At 44.2% G+C, this 23,209-nt stretch overlaps 1 long non-coding RNA gene across 1 annotated transcript; it reads right to left on the bottom strand.

The window, feature by feature from the left end:
• Nucleotides 1-10,143: 10,143 nt before the first annotated feature.
• Nucleotides 10,144-22,813, bottom strand: LOC109022639. The gene is made up of 2 exons (XR_004497492.1): nt 19,934-22,813; nt 10,144-11,817 (listed from the first exon to the last, which is right to left on the bottom strand). It is a non-coding gene; the product is annotated as an uncharacterized LOC109022639 (long non-coding RNA).
• Between the last annotated feature and the right edge of the window lie 396 nt (nt 22,814-23,209).

Genomic DNA, 23,209 nt, shown 5'->3' on the forward strand with positions numbered 1-23,209 from the left:
CCCACCAAACCTGCCATCATCCTTCATTTTTCTTTGGGTTTTGGTCTGAGTTGTCACACAATGTCCAGGAATAAACACACTGTACTTTTTAAACATAATTTAAGTCTTATTTAAATAATAAGAAATAGGAAGCTGCGAAACTCTACACAGACAAAACTGGGGGGGGAAAGGGTGTTTATAAAGACATACTGCATTGGTGTCCCTGCCCTTCTTAGTTTACTTCTCCCATCTAGAACTATAAAGGCAGCATCACATCTCAAAGTGATGATCCCAATGGATCAAAGGGCATGAAGGAAGCAACTGGTACATGACTGGAAGAGAGACATTCATAGAACCTTATTTCTGCTGCAAGCTCCTGCTTCCTCCCCTTGTCCTCACCTGCTGACGTGAACTGTAAGGCAGTAGCTGTGCATCAAATCAAAAGCGAGTGATATCAAAGGATGAGTGATTCCAGAATTTCAGAATGGATGGCAATCCTAGCTCAGGGAATAATCCTGCAGGGAGTGATCCACTGTAAAAAGCACATTGTAAACCAAGAGCAGAACCTTGAGAATGAGGTGGTGCCTAAACATTAATTTCCTTTGTAAATCTTGCGAAACTTCAGATCATGATTGAAAATGGCTAAGAAGATGACTCATAGCATTTGGCACAAATACCTCCACGTGCCAAAGATAAGGCATATGATTACACACAGCTGTGCCAGAAACTGTATTATTAATTTGAGGTTCCTAAAAAATAAAATCAGGAACACAGAATTCTGTTTCCAAAGAGTTCCATTTTCTGTGAAAAAAACTTGAGCCCTAACATTGCTGCTTCCATAGGAAATTACTTTGACTACAAGAAAAACAGTTGTTGCCAGCAAAACACATGGTTTCATAGTTTGGGATTTGTTGGGGGTTAGGTGTACTTACTTTTGTTATGTCTCACCTATGGAATTTTTACCCATCAGTGGGGGAGAAATCTGACTGCTGGTACTTGCTGGGTGCTTGAGAAACACAGGGAGTTTGGCTGGGCCCAAGAGGTAAGGGGAGCAGGAAGAAGTGAGGGTGGGGGCAGCTGAGGGCTGGCTGGTTTCTTCAGCTTCAGAGCGAAACACTCTCTTGGAGCTGTTGCAGCTTGGAGAAGGGAATTTTCGCCATCACCCAGATGGAGCTGCTGCTTCTTCTCCTTCTTCCCTCTTCCTTGGTGGCCTCACACCCCCTGTCCTGCAGTGTGGCAGTGCCAGGCACCGCCACGGAGCTGCTGATACACCTCAGCCACCGGCCCAGGATCTCAGCTCATCCCTGCTGTTCCAGCTGAGTGTTCCTCAGAGCCCTGCAGGAGCACCGGGACTGACTGCCCGAAGGGGTTTGTGAAGCAAAGCCTCTCCTCCATCCCTTCCCATCTCAGCCGAGAAAGCTGTCACGGGGTCCCTGGTTCTGTTTAACTAACAATAACTAACGCTGTAGTTATTGTTGTTTGTGTGCCTTGTTATACATACTAGTAAAGAACTGTTATTCCTATCCCCAGATCTCTGCCTGAGAGCCCCTTGATTGCAAAATTATAATAATTTGGAGGTAGAGAGTCTGCATTTTCATTCCAAGGGGAGCTCCTTCCCTCCCTAGCAGACACCTGTCTTCTAAACCAAGAGTGAGTTTAAAGATGGTTTGGAAGGGGGAGATGTAAAGCAAAGTTTTGGCCTCTGCCTTTGCAGGGGTGATACCAAGGCACATAATATGAAAGTATGGTGTAAGTCTTATCATTTGGGGTGGAGAAAAGAGCTCTGCTGCCTGAATTTAACAACAGCCATGTCTCATAGAATTAATATTTTTATCCCTTTCTCAGTTGAAATCTTCATCTTTCTAATCATTAACAATAGTTTTCTTCCTGGCTTGTAATCTAAGGAACACTGTTGCCTTTTTCCAGCTCTTCCTTCTGTTTCTGCTCTTGAACACTACAGGAACAGAGAAGAATAAAAACAAGCAGCCTTTCAAATTCAAATCCAAAGGCAAAGTCCCCCCCAGATGCTAACAAAATCCCTGCCCAAGTATGCCTGTGTATCATAACCTGAAAAATGGAGTAAAGAATACAGTCCTACCTTCCCACAAAGGCATTATTCAGCCTGCCTCACAAGTCTGCTGAGAGCAACATGGACATTAAAACATGAAAACACTTTACTTCTGAAGAAATGTTATCGATTACTAAAACTCAAGGAAATAAAATGTTGATTATACGACATATAAATGTCTTTGTGCTCTAGGATGACCCTGCTTGAGCAGGGAGGTTGGCCTAGATGACCCACTGTGGTCCCTTCCAACCTGGCCCATCCTGGGGTTCTGTTTGTGACCAAATCTGGCCATGACTGTCAATGATCAGTCCATCACAGCAGCACCTTCATTCCTCCACTGATGTAGAATGTGAACTCTCCCCATGCACACACCACAAGGGTCATCTCCAGGCACTCAAGCCTGGCTTAGACACTCACACCCAGAGGGGCTCTGGTTCTTCTCCTGGAGCACCTCAGCTTGTCCAGACCCTCCATAATATCGGCCAAGGTGCCACTAAAATCCACAAAAATGCTCCCATCTACAAAAATACTTCCATCTACAGCAGAAGGAATGTTGTTAAGCTGCTCAGCACCATCTTTCCTGTCCTGAAAGACTGTTATGACAGATGGAACCCCAAGTTATGAACTAAGAATTAAATTAACTGAATGGACTGTTATAGGGAAGGTCTATGACTGAGGGAATGTGGGAATGTTACCTGTGTGGGTTTATGTATGTATGTACCAAAAGACAGGAAAGATGATCGGGCATTGGGAAATGTGGGAGCTGGCATGACTTAAATGCCATGGAATAAGGGGTAGATATTGTCCTGGTTTTGGCCAGGATAAAGTTAATTTTCTCCCTAGTAGCTGGTACAGTGGTTTGGATTCAGGGTGAGAAGAATGTTGGTAACACAAGGATGTTTTAGTTAGTGCTGAGCAGGACTTCTCAGTGTCTCGTGCTCTTTCAGTGGGCAGGACACAAGGAGCTGGGATGGAGGATGTCCAGGACAGTGACCTGAACTGGCCAAAGGGATGTTCCACACCACAGAACTTCACAGTCAGTGTAGAAACTGGTGGGAGGTGGCCAGGAGTCACCCCTGTTCAGGGACAGGCTGGGCATCAATCAGCTAGTGGGCAGCAACTGTACTCAGAATTATTTGTTTCCCTTGGTTTTTATTTACCTCTCACTTGCATTTTCATTACAATTAGTAATAGTCGTAGATTTTATGCTGTTTTCATTATTAACCTGTTCATATCTCAACCCACAAAGTTCACCTCACAGCATGCTCTTAGGAGGCCCAGAAATCATGGGCTGAGAAAGAAAGGATCCCACCAGTAAAGCTTGCATTTCAGAAACATTTTGGTCTTGTTTTACAGATGTTTTAATATACCCATGCAACCCAGATGAAGCTGTGAGAATACTGACAGTGCAGCTCTGGGGCCCAGACCTGAAAAGAATCCTGAAAAAAGTGAGGAGCCCCATCCTGCTCCAGGTTCTGCTGCAGTGAACTTGTACTGACTCTGTAGGTCCACAGTTTCATGCTGGATGCAACCATAAATAATGGCAATGACAACTGGCATTATATACATATGATGTAAGCTTAGAGGAATTAGAACCTTTGTGATTGATGACATAACTAAGCACATTAGGAGGAAACTTTCCACAGGGAAAGCTTGTTCTGTAATTATCCTCTCTGCAGGCATTTTATCTTCCTTTGAAACACCTAGAATTAGACAGTCTTAAAGACAAGGCACTGGATTCACAAGCTGTGCTGGAATAGACAAAATCATTAACAGAGCAACACAGGGTCTTTTCACATTTGGTTCCTGTGTGTTAGTAAAATGTGCTAATAGGAAAGACTTTAACTGTTTGAGAAATACCTCCTTTCTTCCCAACCCTGATTCATAGTTTCAGTCAGTTCCTCCTACGAACGAGAAAAATTTCTAACACAGAGATTCCTGTAAAGCACCTTTCCCTAGACCTTTTGCCACTTCCTAAGAGCTGATTGCCTCAGAATGAGCTCAGTTTTAGCTGCCAAGGGCTTGGCATGGGGTGAAGAAGCATCGGATGTGTGACTGTTATCGGCTGTAATGACAGCTGGCCGTGCCAAGGATCCCAATGGCAAAGGACAAGGTTGTGTGCTGTGCGCAGTCCCAGCAAGAGTTTTGCAGTTTGGAGTTTGGAGTTTCTGGATGCCACCTAGAGGATTATCCTTGTCCCTGTGCTCTCTGTGGCTTTTTGTTAGGAAAAGTGCTTTTCCAGCGTTCCTAGGCCATGCAGGGGGTGAGGAGCATCTGGTGGGCTCCTGCCAGTTTTGCTCCTGTGGGCTGCGAAGTGCTGAAGGCTCACATTGGATGAGCAGGTGGAACCATGCAGAAGGATGCAGAACCACCAGTGGGACCTGGCTGGGGCCCAGGAGCCACTACAGTCCCATCACATCTCATGGCCATCCCCAGATAGTGTCTCACACTCTCTTTTCCATCTTGGAGCTCCACACACCTCCAGAAAACCACAAATAATATTTGGAAATCAACTCACGTACCAGAAAGATGACCCAGACCTGGCCCTCTCTGGTTGAATTTCCTGTGGCTCTGGGCCAAGTGTTTGCAGAACGTTGGTTCTGAGCCACTAAGGGCAGGGAATAAGATTTATAAATTATGCAGGACTCAGTCCACCTCTTTGGACCTCATGCTTAGGCATGTAATCAGTGTCATCAGCTGCAGAACAGACACTTGTCTTCCACCTAGGAGGAGGGAGCTCCATCCCTCAGTATCTGAGTTTACTATGGCAGTTTTTTGTGCAGAACCACCTAAGTGTCCTGTCCCTGACAAGCTCTTGCTACCATAACCACTGAGAGACATTCTCAGAGTAGGCACTTGGTGTTTGATTGTGAGGGGATGCTCAGAGCTCAGGTGGACTAGATACAACCCTGCAAAGATAACATGGGGTGTTGATTATTCTAGTCACACCTGGATTTGTGTTTGCTGTGGCTGGAGCACCCTTTGAGGTCTTGAAGACCAAAGCTGAAGCTTCAGGTTTTGCAGGAACTCTGCCTGACTGCATGGACGAGAGACAAATCACCAGCTGGTACCTCTCAGCTCTGTTCCCAGACTCTTTATGCCCTTTAGAAATCAGTAGCACAACAAATCTGGAATTTGGCTGTTTGCTAATATTTCTCTGAGAGGTTTTGGTTTTTGGGTTTTTTTTACTATCCACTGCTTGTGGGTAGGGGCTGAATTTTGTGGATCCAGAGAATAGGAAAAAATTGAATTACCTTTAAGGTATATTTTCAAGCTCTTCCAGAAACTGAAGACCTGATGCAGGAATTAGTATGTGAGTGTATTTGGTATATTTATGCCCTTCTGATCTGTGAAATCTGCAAAATGCCTGGATTTTGTCTGTCTTGCTACATCCCCACCTCACCTGCCAGAGGTGGAGGTAAAAACTTCATCTCTTCTGTCCCCATGGCAGCCTCTGGGAAACAGGAAATCCACATAGTGGTTGTTTGCATGGGATTTGCCATTGTAGGAAAGACAGTATTTTTGTTGACTGTGACCATTTCTCAAGCAAGAATTGCTTAAAGAAAAGGGAATGAAAATACCAGGCAAGAATCATGTGACTGGTCAGGTCATCATCAACTTCCAGCTTGGCTGGCACTGCAAAATAAATTGTGGTAAAAGCAGTCAGGACAGATACCACCTCAAGGGTAAATTAAACTTGTGATCTATACTCTATTGGTGGCCACCAGACTTTGTTATCATTTTTTTCAGGCCCCTTTTCTCAGTCTTTTTTTTTCAGGCCCTTTCCCTTGTTTTAGGCGATAGTCATGGTGGTTTCCTCCAGGTACAACTTCTGTGCTGTCTTTTGCTGCTCTACCTCAAAGGACATTTTTCACTTCTGTCTCGGTTCTAGAAGACAGGTGTCTGCTAGGGAGAGCAGGAGCCTCCCTTGGGATGAAAGAATGTAGACCCCCTCCCTCCGAATTATTATAAATTTGAAATCAAGGGGCTTTCAGGCAGAGATCTGGGGATAGGAATAACAGTTCTTTACTAGTAGAACCAGGCAAACAAACAAACAATAACTACAGCAATAACAAGAACACAGAACCAGGGACCCCGGGACAGCTTTCTCGGCTGAGATGGGATGGAGGAGAGGCTTTGTTTTCACAAACCCCCTCGGGCGGGCAGTTCTGGTGCTCCTGCGGGGCTCCGAGGAACAGTCGGCTGGAAACAGCAGGGATGAGCTGAGATCCTGGGCCGGTGGCTGAGGTGTATCAGCAGCTCCGTGGCGGTGCCTGGCACTGCCACACGTCCCGGCAGGACAGGGGGTGTGAGGCCACCAAGGAAGAGGGAAGAAGGAGAAGAAGCAGCAGCTCCATCTGGGTGATGGCAAAATTCCCTTCTCTCTCCCGCAGCAGCTCCATGACCCAGAAAAACAAAATGTCTTTCCCCGAAGCTGAAGAACGCCAGCCGAAAACTGTCCCTGTTAAGAATAATTAGAATATTGTTTACCATATTACTGTTTGTAAACCCCTTACCCCTGTCCCAGGTTTACTTACCTTGTACCCCTGTCCCAAATTGCTGTACCCCGTGTTTCTTGTTTAGCCAGGCCCTGCCCCCTCTCCCAAGTTGCTTTACCCGGTGTTTCTTGTTCTGTGTTCAGCCAGGCCCTGTCCCCACTGCTCCTAGACTCCACATGGCAACACTGTACCCCTGCCCCAAGTTGCTGTACCTTGTTCAGTTGGGCCCTGAGGAGGAGGATGACATAAGGACTTCTATGAAAATTAAAGAGACCAGAGACTCATGGGACGCACCCAGTCTGGAAAAAACCCCGAGACAACGAGCCACACAAAAGGGAAGGAATAAAAACAGTACCATTGAACAAGGAAGACCCAGAGGAGTCCCCTGACGTCCCTCCAGAGGCCGACATAACCACGAGGGGACTCGACTGGGATGACACCCTAGGCTACGAGGCCAAGCAGAGGGAGTCTTCCCGAGGATTCCCGTGAGGAAGGAAAGTCCAGCTCTGTCCTAGGGACAAAGCTGCACAGATCCTCCTCTTCTGCGGTGTCCAAGTGGGAGCAGTGGCGGTGTGCGTGACCCCTTGGGCCTCCACCCCAGAGCTGTCCTGTTTAATAAAGGCCTTTTTAAAAGGAGCTGGTCTCCTGGCCCGTTCATCACAGTCCCCACCCTCCTTTCCTGCCTCCTTTCCCCCCCTGGGCCCGGCCACTCTTTGTCCTTTATCGGTCACCCACTAAATACCAACAGTTAGGTTGTCTCCGCAGCTAATGGGTAAAAATTCCACGGGCAGGCCAGAACGACAAAACCAAAAAAAAGGGACACCTAACCCTCAACACTATCCACCCCGAATTTTTTCCCATACCAAAATGTTACATCAAATATTAAACCTTTAAATTATACATGAACACATACTACTTTAACTATATACATATGTACATGCAGATACAGATACAAGCACAGTGTCATGGGTAATTCACCCTAAAACCAGGTCCCCTTGGGGTATGCACTGGGACTCTCCATCTTTTTGCATCACCCACCAAGTGCAACCCGGTCCCTGAGTAAAGACAACCCCACGGATTGGACTGTCTTTGCTGGAGGCAGAATTAACCCAAACAGTTTTTCCCAGCATACCTCTCATATGTACCACTGGAACCTTATCTCCATATATCGTTCTAAAGGGCTCAGATTGGGCAGGGCCTGCTCGGTTAGTGGAACCTCGGGTGTTCACCAACCATGTGGCCTTTGCTAAATTAATCTCCCAGTTCCTGAAAGTTCCCCCACCCAGTGCCTTCAAGCTGGTTTTAAGCAGGCCATAAAAAGTTGCACCGTTCAACTTTTCCAGCAGCGGGTACATGGCAGGGAATATGGTACACCCACTCAATGCCATGTTCCCTAGCCCAGCTGTTTATAAGACTGTTCTTGAAATGAGTCCCATTGTCTGACTCAATCCTCTCAGGGGTGCCATGCCTCCAATGGACCTGCTTTTCAAGTCCCAGGATGGTGTTCCAGGCAGTGGCATGAGGCACAGGGTAGGTTTCCAACCATCCAGTGGTGGCTTCTACCATCGTGAGCACATAGCGCTTGCCTTGGCGGGTTTGGGGCAGTGTGATGTAGTCAATCTACCGGACCTCCCCATACTTGTATCTGGACCACTGCCCACCTCAGAAATGAACCACCCAGAGTGGGTGGGGATTCTGGTGAAGGAGATGCATGAGATGAGCCAGATGCTAAAGGAGTGCATTTCCTCAGCTGCTGGGAAACCCTCCCCCTGCCTCAAAGAGGGAGAGTCTGATGGTGCTACAGTGGAACCCACAGACGTTACAACCGTCCAGATTCCAGCTGAGCCACAAGGGCAGTCACAGCCAGCAGCAGTTGCCCCTGTGGAAATGAGGAAGTCTAAGATGAAATCACAGCACCCTCTTGATAAGGATAAGAAAGGAGGGCCCTCACAACCCACAGGGGAGCCAGAAGTTGAAATCATTACTGAGTCTCTGACATATGACAGTCTCCGTAACTTGCAAAAAGACATTGTGAGCCGGGGGTGTGAGCCCTATACAACCTGGGTAAGCTAAACAACATGGTTCTACCTAACAAGGTTTCTAAATCCAGCATACAAAAGTTAGGTTATTTAAGAACTGTTATTCCTTTTTTGCCCTTTCCCTCTCAGTGCCCCACGTTGGGCGCCAAAATCTGTCTCGGTTCTAGAAGACAGGTGTCTGCTAGGGAGAGCAGGAGCTTCCCTTGGGATGAAAGAATGTAGACCCCCTCCCTCCGAATTATTATAATTCTGAAATCAAGGGGCTTTCATGCAGAGATCTGGGGATAGGAATAACAGTTCTTTACTAGCATAACCAGGCAAACAAACAACAATAATTACAGCATTAACAAGAAAACAGAAACAGGGACCCCGGGACAGCTTTCTCGGCTGAGAGGGATGGAGGAGAGGCTTTGTTTTCACAAACCCCCTCGGGCAGGCAGTCCTGGTGCTCCTGCAGGGCTCCGAGGAACAGTCGGCTGGAACAGCAGGGATGAGCTGAGATCCTGGGCCGGTGGCTGAGGTGTATCAGCAGCTCCGTGGTGGTGCCTGGCACTGCCACACGTCCCAGCAGAACAGGGGGTGCAAAGCCACCAAGGAAGAGGGAAGAAGGAGAAGAAGCAGCAGCTCCATCTGGGTGATGGCGAAATTCCCTTCTCTCTCCCGCAGCAGCTCCATGACCCAGAAAAACAAAATGTCTTTCCCCGAAGCTGAAGAAAGCCAGCCAAAAACTGTCCCCACCCTCCTTTCCTGCCCCCTTCCCCCACCATCCCCCCCCCACCCACTAAATACCCACAGTTAGGTTGTCTGTGCAGCTAATGGGTAAAAATTCTACGGGCAGGCCAGAAAGACAAAACAAAAAAAAAAAGGACACCTAACCCTCAACAACTTCCTTTTTGGCTTTTTGTTTGCTTGTAGGTTTGGCTGTGGGCATCTTTTCCCAAGTATAGCCAGGAACACAGTTCAGCCATCTAAAGCAGAAACTTGAGAAAGCAGCCAGGTCTCCTGCTAACTTTGCTTGGATATTATACTCCTTGAAGGCATCCAGGAATTTTAAGGGCAAATCGATCTTAAATTTGGCTGGGTGGCAGAAGGGGCTAAGTTTTCAAATGCCTCTCACCAGGCTGTGCTGCCAGGAGTGGGTTTCAGCACGCAGAAAAAAGCTTTAGTTCCCAGTATTCTGCATGCTTAGCTCTTCTGAGCATCTGGCCCTTTGTTTGCTCTTCTCAGTGGGGTTTGAACTTGTTTGAAAAACCTCATCCCATGTATTAGATTTCCCTTGTCCTTTGTCCTATGAAAGGACGAGGAAAAGAAAGCAAGTTTTGGTTTATCCAAAGGGAGGTTCTCAAGACATAGATCAAGGATTTTCATTTGGGAATTCATGTAAGACACCAGCTTGAAATTTTCTAGGATATAATTGAAACTAAAGTTTCAGAGAACACATTCTGAACAGTGATGGTGATCTCAGACTAATTTTCTGCTTGAGAATATGAAATTTAATTACTAGCGAGAGGTTAGGGAAGAGGTTGGAGATTAATGAAGACTGGAACACTGCACACTGGAGAGAAGAACAATGATGTTTAATGAGTGTTCTTTTCTTCTCCAAAGCACTTTACAGCCATTAACTAATTAACAGTATAATTTGCAGGTAGGAGTACAAAAGTGTAATTCAGAGCACAATGTGGTGATGGTTCCAGGGGAACTGCTGTTCAATTGTAAATCTCTCACTAGGTGTGTGGGAGTAAATTATGCAGATATTTCCAGGGGATATTTTTCTTCCGTTTTGTTTTCCCCAGGCAAAAAACATTTCATCAGGGGATGTAGAAACTAAAATACCACACCACACAGTTTAACACTTTTGCACATGTGTTTTCATAAGAGAAAGCACTTTAGTCTAGTAACCAGTCCTCTTATCCCTAAGGACTGTTGGTGTGCAAGATAGGCCAGGAAAATCATTTGTAGCTTTCTCTTTTGATGAGGCCTGGAGGTGAGGCCTCTTAATCCTTCTTTCACATGCACAGATCCTTCTCACTGCCAGCTAAAGGGGGCATTGGATGTTTCCCTCTGGCATCACCATGTCCCTCCGGGCAAGACTGAAGTAATTCAGGCAAAACTGAGCCAGGGAAAGTCTCAGCTACAGACAGGGACTTACCCCATGCTTCCACCCCTTTTCTCACCTTCTGCCATCCCATGAGGGAAGGTTACTTTGGTATTAGGATCTGAGGCTGGATTTGATCCTGGTTACCTGTGTTCTGCTGTGGACAACAAGAACACTGTCATGCATTACATTGAGATCCAACAATGTGCTTTTAATTTAGGCTTCCAAAGGCAGCAATAAAATAAAATAGTGATATATTAGAACCCAGGCATGGGGTTTTGTGGACATTGTAGCCTCCAGAATGGAAGAAGCAGAGTTTTTACTGCTGTTTCTGACTCCTCAGTTGTGCAAAGAGATAACCAGTACAAAAGTAGGCTTCTCCTTCTTCTTCCCAACCCTTTTTATATAGACATATTCCATCTCCATTCTCTCCTTTTTCATGTGGACCTGGAATGATTCTGCTCTGTTTTCTGGTAGAGTCTCAAATTAAAAAAGCAGGTCCGATGCAGGCTTTTTTCCTTTTTTGTCCCCACCACTGGCAAGGTTGGTACTCCGTGCCAGCTCTTCTCTTCCAACATTTGTGGCTTGACTCTGGCTGTTACGTTTAGACCTTGGCTCTCCTGGGAGACATTCATAACTCCTTGCCTCCTCTGCTAAGAGTCAAAGAGAAAATTGATAAAAATGCTATCATTATGTTGTCTTACTTGTGAAGCAGAGAGTCCATGCTAGGTGGCTGGGGAGAAAGTGGGGAGGAAAGAAAAGCAGATATTTGGGCAGGTTTATTTGAACAACAGAAAACTTTCCCTCACAGGTCTCTCTAGCCAGGATTTTCTTCTGACAGGCTCCAGCACTCTCACTTACTTGTGCCAGTGCAAGTACCCTTTGGGGTTCCTTAGGCAGGCCAGCCAATTCCCATGGACTCTGTGGCATCTTAGATGGAGGCTACGTCATCTAAACATGGCTCTGGGGAATCTGCATCCTCCTGGCTGCTCAGTTGTGAAACCAAGCTTCATCCTGTGGGCATCTGAGCAGTTGGGCTCTTGCTAAAATTCTTCATAGGCAGAAATGGGAATACCAACTCTTTCAGTCTTTCCTCATTTTCATTTGCTAAGCATAATTCCTAATGCATTTCCTTCCCTAAAACAAAATTAAGGTTAGCTATAGAGCAGCCTTTTTAATTGAAGAAATAAATAGTAATAATCACATTTGGTAATTTAGATTTTTTTTCCTTACTGCTGCACCAAGAGACTCGAGAGGGCTATGGTAATAGCAGGATTAGCTTTTCTGCCAAGTTAACAGTTAACAGTGCATTCTCCTTGGAATCATATCCTGCTCCAGAAATTTGACTTAGGGCTAGCTCAGGTAACACTGTGCCATGCAGACACATCCTTAAGGAAGCTGGCTTCAGGAATATCTCTGCACAAACTTGGCAGTTAAAGCCTACAGAATTCCAGTGCTGCTGCCAGTAATGTTCTGCTTTGAAATTAGTGCAAGACTTCATGCTGAGAGAACCTGATAGCTGTTGCCAATTTGACTGTGTAGAAAGCTCAGGTTTAAATATAATCCTGAACTGGAATTGAAACAAATCCATTGCTATGAATACAAAAAATTTACATCAGGTAAACCCTATGAATTCCAAAGATAAATACTCACCTAGCTTCCATTTCAGCTAGTTCTGCCCTATGACCTGAAAAAAGTATGTTGGTGGGTTTTTTTGTGCAAGATTGGGAAGCAGAGAAGAACTCCTGTGTTATAATCACATTTCTGTAGTTAAGGATGACAAAAGTTTGCACCTGAAACAGATTCAGCTGCACATATGGATGAAAATGCAAAGAAAGGATGTTCTCCCTGTGAGCCACAGTTCATAGTCTGTGAGCAAGGAATTAGTTATAACTCAGTGACAGTACAAGCTTCTATGCAGCCCTTGAATCTGCAGTTTGACCTAATAAGCAGAAAAGAAGTGCCTCATATACATAGTTCTTCTGATGTTTTTTTACACCATATTTTTTGTTACTTTTAAGGAAGAAAAAAACCTCAGCCCCATTTCTGCTAGGAAAGCACTGCAGCAGTGGATCTCAGCTGTGGAGTGAAATGTTGCTTTGCTCATCTTGCATAAGAGGGTCCAAAGGCCTTTGATCTCAGCTGGATAAAGGCCAGCACATTTCCTTTGCTTTGCTTGGTATTACATAACTTTATGTGAGACAGCCTAAAGGTATTAGGTTTGTTCATTCAGGAGCTCTAGAGAAGTCAAAGTGATTTCTTCAACACGAAAACGAGATTTGAGAGATTTCTTGAAAAGAAGCTGTTTTCAGTGTACTACCCTAATTCTGTTTGTGCATTTTCCAAGTTATTACTCAGCAAAGAAGGAAGTCAGAATGAATATGCAAGCTGCTGCAAAGAAGTCAACTTCTTGAAAGCAAGAAGAGATTGGAAACATCTGGCGAGCTTCTTCAGCCCTCAAAAATTGGGTGTGCAGGCTGTGGACACTTAGGGACATCTCACAGAGGTGTGATCCTGACAGCAGCAGTGACAACAGAAGATACACACATTGGAATGGGGTCAGGCCTAATCAGCTGGAATCTCTTTGATGAAAAATTGTTTGCCTTAACAAGTTTGGACACTACAGAAATTGGCTAAGACTACCAGGTGAACATGCATTAAAAATCACGCTCGTGAGAAAGTGGTACACAATTACACAATTAAAAACAACTGTATACGTGTAATGATGTGCTTGGACAAGTCATTATACCAGCTGGGGCCTTTCATATTGTCACATATTTACATACTCTCTTTTTTTTGGATTTAGCAGGGACAACTTACTAAGTTTCATCATCCCAGCTTTTCCGGTTTGGCACACTTCAAAAAAAAAAAAAAATTCCCAGCCCTTTCTGTGATTTTTTATTTTTCAGGTACAGCATTTTGTGTTTGCAGTTCTTAAAGGCATTGGGTGTCAATGTAAATTATGTAAATGGACAAAGGTGAAATTATTTGGGAACATTTGCCTTTATATCAGCAGCCATTTTAACCCCATACATCTGCCCCACACTCAAGAATTGAGTTGTTTAACTTATATGTTATGTGGAAAATTTGAAGGCATATTCTTGTCTCCTTCAAGTCTTTCTTTTTACTAGCTGGGCCAAATTCAGCCCTTAATTTGGGCTGTGCTGTTCCTCCCAGGTCAATGAGTTTGCACAGGGAAAGCTAAGATAAATTTCACCCATGGATTTGTCCACAGTGGTTTGAAATCTCTGCTGCATGTAAGAATGAAGGAGACAATTTAGTTGTTGTTTTGTGCTTTTTATTCATACTGCTAATCTATCTGTGAGACTAGAAAAGGGCATTAATAACACTGAAATCTGAAGCATTGGCTTCTTTTCTATGACATTTGTTAACACATACTTTTCCATGACCAACTTTTTATTTCCCTTTTTTATTCCCCTGACTGGTTGGGATAATTGAAACTTTACAGCACATAATAATCAGTGGGTAACCTAGGAAAAGAAACCTATAAAATATACGTTCTAAATTATATTGCTGCATATGGCCTTAAGATGCATGCAGTGTTTAATGTAATGGCTTGGAAAGAGCTCTGTAAATGTCTCTGTAAATATAAAGAATGACATGAGGTGCTGCCTTTTGTCTCAAATCTAAACAAACTCAGGCTTCTCTTGAGCAGTAAAAATTAACATTCTTGTGTGTATGTGTCAGGTGTGTGCAAGAGAAGTGGTGGAAGCAATATATTATGGGCAACATCACCAGGGTTTTCTGTATTTTTTTATTCCCATTAAAAGCTGCAAGTGTTAAGACATAAATAAAGGCGTTAGTTGGATTCCCCCCAAATGGCACAAGACAGTGATTTCAGTCTGTTTCTGAACAGGCTTTGTGGGCTAGGCCACTCTGTTACAAGCTTTTCATTTTATTGGGATGTAGCATGAAGGTGTGGAGCTGGGTTTTTGTATATTTGGGTTAATTTTTAAATGCTGGTTGTGATTGGAACAGTATAATCTATTTTTTTTTTAAGTGTGGTCATTTTCTCTAATTAAGAAAAATTGCACCACTGTTTCTCCATGTGTTTGCAATTTTAAAGCAGACCAATGACACTGTGCACCTTTTGGGGTTGTAGCAGGGTTAATTGCAGAATTACTTTCTGACTAGGGTGATATGACCTGGGCACAAAAGCCCTAAAAGTCAGCCACTCATGAGGTTATGATGAAGTCTTTAAGTCAAAAAGGAATGCTTCTCTTTATTAGGTGAAATAATGACTCAATGCACTGCTGTCCCAAAAAAACAAGGAAGATATTTTTGTTTTTCATATGAATTCCAAAACACCTCTGTGCTTAAGCCTATATTTAAAAGGAATTATCACCTTAAATTTTTTGAAATCAGGACACTGAAGTGTCATAGGAATTACTAAAGCAATTGTTTAAGTTATCAATAACACAGGTTTTGGATACCTATGCAGGTAATGGGCTTAGAGTGGAATTTCAGTGTCCTGAGACAGAGGTACAGACCATGGCTGGACACTGGGCCTGTCCATGTTTATAGACAACCTCAGCTCTGGTGGTGACTGAGGGCCCAGGCCTAGGGTAGAAAAGGGTTTTGTGCTGGTTAGAGAAAGTGATGTCTTTCTGGTTGCCAATTCATTAAAGTCATTTTTGCATTAAAAAAAAAAACCACTAATTCATTAATAGTTTCATAAGAGACAGGATATTGGAGATGAGGCTATAGGGTAACACAAAAGAACAAGGAAATGCTGTTTTCATCCCAGTGTTTGCAATTAGTGTTTGCAATTTACAAAACCAAATTTATATCAGAGGGCCTAACCCTATCCTGGTGTGCATTGGCATCTCCACTGCTCTGTGGTGAAACTGTCTTGATTTACACCAGAAGAGAACTGAAGCTGAAGTTTTGTTCTGATCCTTTTTGTTCCTCTGCTCAGAAAAAATGGACAAGCAGCTGTGTAATGAACAAATAGCTGCATAAAGCCATTACCTCCTTTCTACATACAGTGGTTTTAAAAGGGAAAGTAAAATGGTTTCTGCTATAGTCTTCTCTGTGTCACAGCTAAAAATAACAACAAACCTCTGATGAGTGTCTGAGCTTCATCACCAGCAGGGTGGATAAAGTATGTCTGTGTTTTGTTCCCAGGCTGCTGGAGAAGCAGTGAAACTTGGAGCATTTTGCTATTTTGTTCAACTTGTGAATTCCACTTTCTTGTGTAACAGTGTGCACCTGGGAACATGCCAGCATGTAGCAAAGCTATAATAATACTACTTTTTTTGATAGTGAGTGTAAACACTCCCATTCTTGAAATGAAGCAGCAGACCTGATTAAAAATGCAACACACCAGAGCCACCTGCCTTGGACGTGCCAAGTCCATCCCACAACAAAGCTATTGAGGGCTTTGACTCCTGGCTTTGGTTGGCTGCAGGGGTTTGTGGCCACCCCTCAAACCCCAAAGTGGCACTTTCTCATGGTGGATGTGTTCAGACTTGGGCTATTCAGGACAGGGCGGCAGCACTGGTGTGATGTCTAGTGTGAGGATTGCACAGCAGGAGGCTGTGGCTGGAGCCCACAGCATGCAGCATCCTCAGCATGCTGACACACAGGTACAACTACACCTGCCTGAGCCCTCCTCTTCCCCTGTGGGAATGGAAGCTCATCTGTGCCTCAAGGCCATGTGCCCAGCAGCCACATCCCAGACTCTGCTCTTACAGTGGTATCCAACACCCTGGTGCGACCAGCACATAGACCAGGGAAATCAGATTGCAGATTTTTCCATTGAGATAAATGTGTCCCATGTTCAACACCACTAGAGCCTGAAAGTAGGACAGAGCAGGTCCCAAACACTTTTTTATATTTTATGCAAACACGGAAATAATCTCACATATAGATTATTTCATTAAATTCCTTTCAGCAGCAACTGGAGAAGATTGTCTCACTTGGGTGAAAAAGCCAGGAAAATATATCCTCCATGTGATTCTAGTTACTTCAGGGTGATGCAAGTACAGCTTCTTCTACTTAAAGCAAGTCCTCTGTAAGGCACCCTTCCACAGGGTAGCATTGGCTTCCTGCAGCACCTAACAACTTGCAGTAGTAGATGCTTTATTATTTTACCATTATCTTTTGGAATCTGGTTTATAGGTTTTGGGAGTGGGCCTTAATATCACAGAAATTTCTGACTGGAAGGGAACCTAGGAAATCACCTACTCCATCCCCCTGTGCTAAAGCAGGGCCAGGACTTGCTTATTCCAAAGCTTGCAAATTGCTGTGAGAACTGATTTCTTCTGCTCACGTGGCAAATCTCAGGGGGAGCCAAAGTCAGCAATGTTCCTCACAATATCCTGAGAGTCTCTGTTATACAAGAGGTTTTCTTTCAGGTGTTCATTTTGCTTTGCTTGTTTTGTTTCAGTGCTGTAGACACAGTTGAATTCCACATAAGCAACCTGGTGTGTCGAAACATTTGGTTGTCAGAGGTGGATATTTGCAATGTCATCAATAAATGCTGGTGCACAAATATGTTTCAATAGCAAAATAAGCTGAGTTTTCTTCTTATTTTAGGCAGGTTCTTCTTGTTTTGTTTCTGTACTGCTCTGACCTAGACTCCCTCTACTGATGCCCCTATGCGGTTCCGCTTTCTACAATTCATCACTTCCAACCACAAAATATTGTCCTGGGCTGTGGGGTGCTATAAGTTAAGCTGACCTACAACTCAGAAAATGTGTTTTTGCAGTGGATATTTCATGGTTTCCCACTGAGGTGTAACAAATCATATAGGAGAAAACTCTTGTTGGTTTTTTCCTTTTCTTTGTTAATTTTCTAAGTTTTTTTTTTCTATTTAGGAAATGCTGCCTCTCTTACTTTCAGCAATCTGTTCTCTTGGCAAGAAATACGGCTATCAGGTGTTTAAAATTAAAGTTGTTAAAATCAAATTTGCAGAGGCAGGAGAGTTTGCCCCAGTGTCCTGGACATAGTCCAGGTTTGGTAATTACATCTCACCTAACTCAATTTTTCTTTGCAGTTTCATGGCATTCCTCCTGCCCCGCTGAAATCTGCTCCAGGGAGCTGCTGTGCCATGGCATGTTAAACATCTGCCTGGTTTTCACCCAGGACTGGCCACACTTCAGTGTGTGATGAAGTGATTTATGATACATGGCATGCACATACACTGGTTTTCTTTTTACGGTGATGTCTACTGAACAGGAGGAGTTACTCAGAAGCAACACTTATGTAAAAAATAAGCTCAGGAACTAAGTGTGGATTTAAGGCTTCCAATTCTCTAGGTGCCTCTTTCACATGATCTTTTCCCAGCTCATCGCTTTTTCTTATAATGTGGTGCTGAGAAGTGGTGGCTCCATGTGATCAGCTGTGTTTATAGAATCAAAACCTTTGCCCTGCCCATTAATCCCCTCGGTGCAGGCAAGGAGCATTCCAGAGTGCTGAGCAGCCTCAGTGGAGAGGGTAAAGTCGGCACACACACACCTGCCAAACAAACATTCTCCCAGCTTGCTTGGAACAGTCCAATTCTTCCCACACAATTAGGCCTGAAAACAGGAGCCTTCCCCCGCTCCATCACTGCTGGTGAGCTGGTCACTGGAAAGGAGTGTCCCAGACAAGTGTTTGCTGCACTGATCCTAAAAATTAATGTGTGTTTGGCATGAAAAAAGTGGAGAAACACTCTCACAACTCCCCTGAAAAAGGGAAATTCACAGGATTTGGAGTGATGCATATCAGTTGCTTTTGGTGTCGTGTCGCTCTATTAGGAACGGCTGGGAGAGCGACATAGACTCTCTGTGGAGTCGATTAGGAGAATGTCTCGTAGTTTATTATTTCAGCTCTGTTTTATAGACTGATACGTGGAAAGTACAGAAAGGAAACTCCCATTGGTCAGCAAACCACTACACCACCATCATTGGTCAGTGGGGCACACACCCCCCGACCTCCTCCTGCAAAGAAAACAAGAGACAGAGAAACAACACCTCTAAGGCTGTTTTCTGTCTTTGAGGATTGTTTTGAATCATCCCATGAATTTCCCAGGCTAGCTTCTCAGGCAAGACTGCGAAGCTATATGGCCTGCAGTTTCACAAGCTCTCTGTTTCAGAGTTAGCATCCACAGGCTCATGCAAACTAATGCTTTACAATCATAGTGTTATAGTGAGCAGAAAAGCTTTATTGTGAATATTTTAAAATCTCTGCCTCAGATCTGTCCTTGGAGCTGGACCCATGCCACTAAGCATATGATGAATGAAATCTCTTAAAAACTCTCAGATAGGAAAACTCCCATACTAATTGTTTCAGATCATCTGTATCCTGTGTTTGGTTACACAGGGTAATAAAGGCCATCTGTCTCCCTGCTTTCCAATACATGGATTTATATCTGTGTGTAGAGCTGTTTTCACTAAGCGAGTGCACAGACCCTCCCAAATGTGTGATAAGAAAATGTGTGCACCCAGGAACAGCCAAACTTTCTGACTTTACAAGCCATATATCAAGTTCTTCATAAGGTTGTGAGCCACAGGATGCACATTTTGGTGTGTTGAGGAAACTGAGGACTCCAGGAATTAATGGGAAACACTTTTTGATCCCCTTTGCTCCTACCAATCTGTCAGGGCACAGGTCTGGGTAGGGTCCCAGAGCGGCATATCTGACACTGCCTACCCTGATGGGAAATGAGACATGATCTGAGTCCTTGTCCTTTTGCATGGTTTTATGGAATCTCCTCCATAACCCACTCATGTGGCCTGACAGAGCTGAGCACACAAGATCCCATCAGTGATGTGGGAGTCCTGTAAAGCAGAATGTCCAGGCTAAGGAAGGAAGGACAGAGCTGGAGACCAAGGCAGGAGAGGCCCATGTCAGGCACTTGATCTGTGCAAAAAGAGCATCAAGATGTCACCAGCCCCTAGGGTAAAAATTCTTATTTCCATTCAAGAAAAAATTGTGCTGTTCAGTGTACTTCAGAGCGAGAGGGTGTGGTGAAATTTCCCTTTTCTTAAAACTCAGGTTATTTAAAGAAGAATTAATATTTGTCATCGACTGGCTTGTCTGGCTGAGGGGCAAGGGGAGCACCAGGGGTAAGGAGCAGTGAATCACCCCCTGCTTCCACCTCTGGAGGCACCACCTCAACATTTCTTAGCAGGAAAAAAAAAAATAATCAAGGAAGTTATTGAGAATTGTAAATCAAGCACAGCAAGGATAAATAACTTTATGGTGCAGTTACATTAAGCTACAGTTCTCCCTTCTACGAACACACCTTTTGCTGAGATATTGCAATAGTAGACTTTAAAGGCAGCCAAGCAGTGCAGTACATTTCTTCACTCAGATTAAAAGCATTGCTTAAATTCTTGTGGCTAGACAATTTGTCTTGTCCTTAAAAAGAAAAAAAAAAGCCATTATTAAAGAGCAAAGCAGCACAAAGAGACTGGGATGTAGGATTGAGGGACTGCAGACAATTTTTAGCTCACTTGCTGCAAATCAAGATCAACCTTTTTACCTTTCCACAATCTTCCTCCCTTTGTTATTTGTGGTTACAATCAAAAAATATTCTCTCAGATGCTAGAATTAGATAATGTCTCTGGAAAAGTGTATCACAGTCCAGATAAACATAGCCATAAATAAAATATTTTATGTAACAATACCTTTCATCCAGGAAGGCTCCAGAGGGAAAACAACTGTAAAAAGCACATATTTATTATTTAAGAAATAATAAGATGTTTCACATCATTATATAAACCTATGGAGCTACAGGTGTATTTGTATCTCAGACTCAAGCGCTTTTTGGCCTGATACAAAGCAATCCTCTCCCAAGGGTGAACGGGAGCAGCAGGTGGGTGACACATAATGCTTGTGATGCCTTTTATATAACAAAGAAGCAACACAAAGCTTTTCCTGACAGAGGGGCCTTGCAGATGTGCTACAACCTCCCCCAGGACTGCCAAGGATATCTATGATGAGATTCTTGTAGTGTCCTGTGGCATTTTTTGCATCCCAGCCCAAGCACATCATGCTAGGCTCAGCAGAGGTGACTGCAGATAACACCTGTGATGTTTTAGTGCCTGAGATTTTTCTATCTTACTCTGTGCTATCTGTCAGCACAGATAGGAAAGGACTGGTTAAAATAACAGGGTCTGAAGGAAGAACATGATGGGGATGTTCACATATGTTGTCCAGTCTGGAGAAGAATAGGGCTGTTGCCATCACCAAAAAGCCTGGTTATGTCAACAACACATCTCCCATGACTGTGAGCCTCAGGTAGGGCAGCAGGGGATTGGTGAAATTCAACAGACAGCACATGCTTGGGTAAAAGAATACCTGAACAAATAAAGGAAGAAGCATCAGTCTCAGCATTGCCGTGAAACCCTGAACTCCACGTTCATCCACCCAGACACTTCTCAAGATATCCAAAAGAAAACATGGTTTTCTTGATAGTAAATGGTTTACTCTTCCCATGTAAGTAACTATTTTTCTGTAATTTGACATGGAAAGAAACTGTAATTTGGATTGCTGAGCTATTAACCTCCTTTCATCTACAGGATGTTTTAAGGCAATCCACACAAATGACTCAGTTATATATATATATACGTTTATGCACTCTGGCATCCAACAGATTGGAATAAGCAGATCCATCCATGCAGCCACAGAACTCATTTAATAGCATCAGTTGTATAAAATGCAGATCTTACTCTTGCCATTTTTCAGTCCCCACAGGTTCCAGCAATGTTCCTGTGCTTAGCAGGGTTTTGTGATCCAGCTGCAGTTTTGCAATTCCAGGTGCCACAATTTGCTTCAGCCCACTTTCAGCTTTATTTTTTTAAAAAAAACTTCTCTTAGGAAACAATAATGTGATCACCTGACAGCTTTGTGAAGGTGACTGTCTGATCAGTGTCTAAAAGTGAGGAAATGACAAAGCATCCAAATTGTTCTTACTGAGCAAACCTTTTGCAGGGAGCATGTCGGTTCATTTTTCTGAAAAAAAAAGTCAAACTCAGGGTTTCATACTAAATGCAAATGAGCAGACTGCTCTGCCTTGCATATTTGTATACTAATCCAGCCCAATGGGGAAAAAAAAAAAAATATTGAAGGCATTTTAAAAAAAATAAAATTGGTGCATGGAAAGGAGCTTAATACATTCACGTTATTTAGCTGTAACAAAGAGCAGCAACCCCAGATGACCTCCTGGCTCCTGGCTCCACCCAAGTTCCTGGCCCCTGTTCAGCGTCCTGGCAGAAGTTGCAGACATCCGCCACACAGTGCCAAGTAGCTGTTTTGTCTGTAGATATGTAATAGAGATTAGCTGAGTGCTGGGGGAGCTGCTGCACACACACCAGCACCTCCTCCCAGGGACCTGCCATCCCAGCTCCACCAAAGAGCTTTTGTTCCCCGCCGGCGCCCAGAACCTGCTCAAGTGCTTGATGGCTGGGTGAGAGAGGAGAATTCCCAGTTCTTCACCTCAGGGGGCTCTGCCACTACCCTCCCCAGCAAGGATTGACTGGTGCGGCTGGGGATGGATGGATGGATGGATGGATGGATGGATGGATGGATGGATGGATGGATGGATGGATGGAGTGGCCATCAGACCTGTGTGATGTGCTCAGCCAGGGATCACCAGTCGTCCTGATTGCAGAGCTGGCATTCGAATGGAGCTGGGAGCATAACCCCGCGCACACAGCTTGTCAACACCTCCTGGCTGCGACTGCTTCCAAAGATGTGCCCAGAATAGAACTGCCTTTTGTTTTCCCGTAGTAGGCTTTTAAAGAAAAATCTCAGTTTGACTTTACTTTTTTCCCTCCCCCTCCTTTTTTCCACCAGAGACAGGAAACAGTTTTTTCATGCATTCATAAATGCAAATTATGATTGGCAGAACATTACAATGCAGAAAAAGAGCTTTTGAAAAAGTTGTGAAGGAGCAATCAAAGCAGATTAAAGGTTAGGCCCTGCACCAGGCAAACCAATCTCCCTGAGTCACACACCCCCTGCTCAGGATCTTGTGTTTTTATCAAAGGACTGGGCAGACCTGCAATTTCACTAACCTGCAAAGTGGGAAAGGAAAAATGCTGGGCTCTTCTCCTTCTCCTTCTCCTTCTCCTTCTCCTTCTCCTTCTCCTTCTCCTTCTCCTTCTCCTTCTCCTTCTCCTTCTCCTTCTCCTTCTCCTTCTCNTCTCCTTCTCCTTCTCCTTCTCCTTCTCCTTCTCCTTCTCCTTCTCCTTCTCCTTCTCCTTCTCCTTCTCCTTCTCCTTCTTCTCCTTCTCCTTCTCCTTCTCCTTTCTTCTTTCTTCTTCTTTTTTGCTTTTTCTTCTCCTCTTTCCCCCTTCTGTCTTCCTCCTTCCCCTACCCCTTCTCTTTTCCCCCATTTCCTTCTTCACTCCTCCTTCCCTTTCCCCTTCTCTTTCTCCTCCTTTGCCTCTTCCTTCTCCTCCTTCTCATCCACTGCTGAGCTCCTTCTCATCCACTGCTGAGGACCTGAAGACCCAGAAGATTCTTTGAAGAATTCATCTTTTTTTGCCTCTCTCAAAAAGGTCTCCACTACTGA

Source organism: Parus major, chromosome 1A, assembly GCF_001522545.3.
Source record: "Parus major isolate Abel chromosome 1A, Parus_major1.1, whole genome shotgun sequence".
In the NCBI taxonomy this organism is placed as follows: domain Eukaryota; kingdom Metazoa; phylum Chordata; class Aves; order Passeriformes; family Paridae; genus Parus; species Parus major.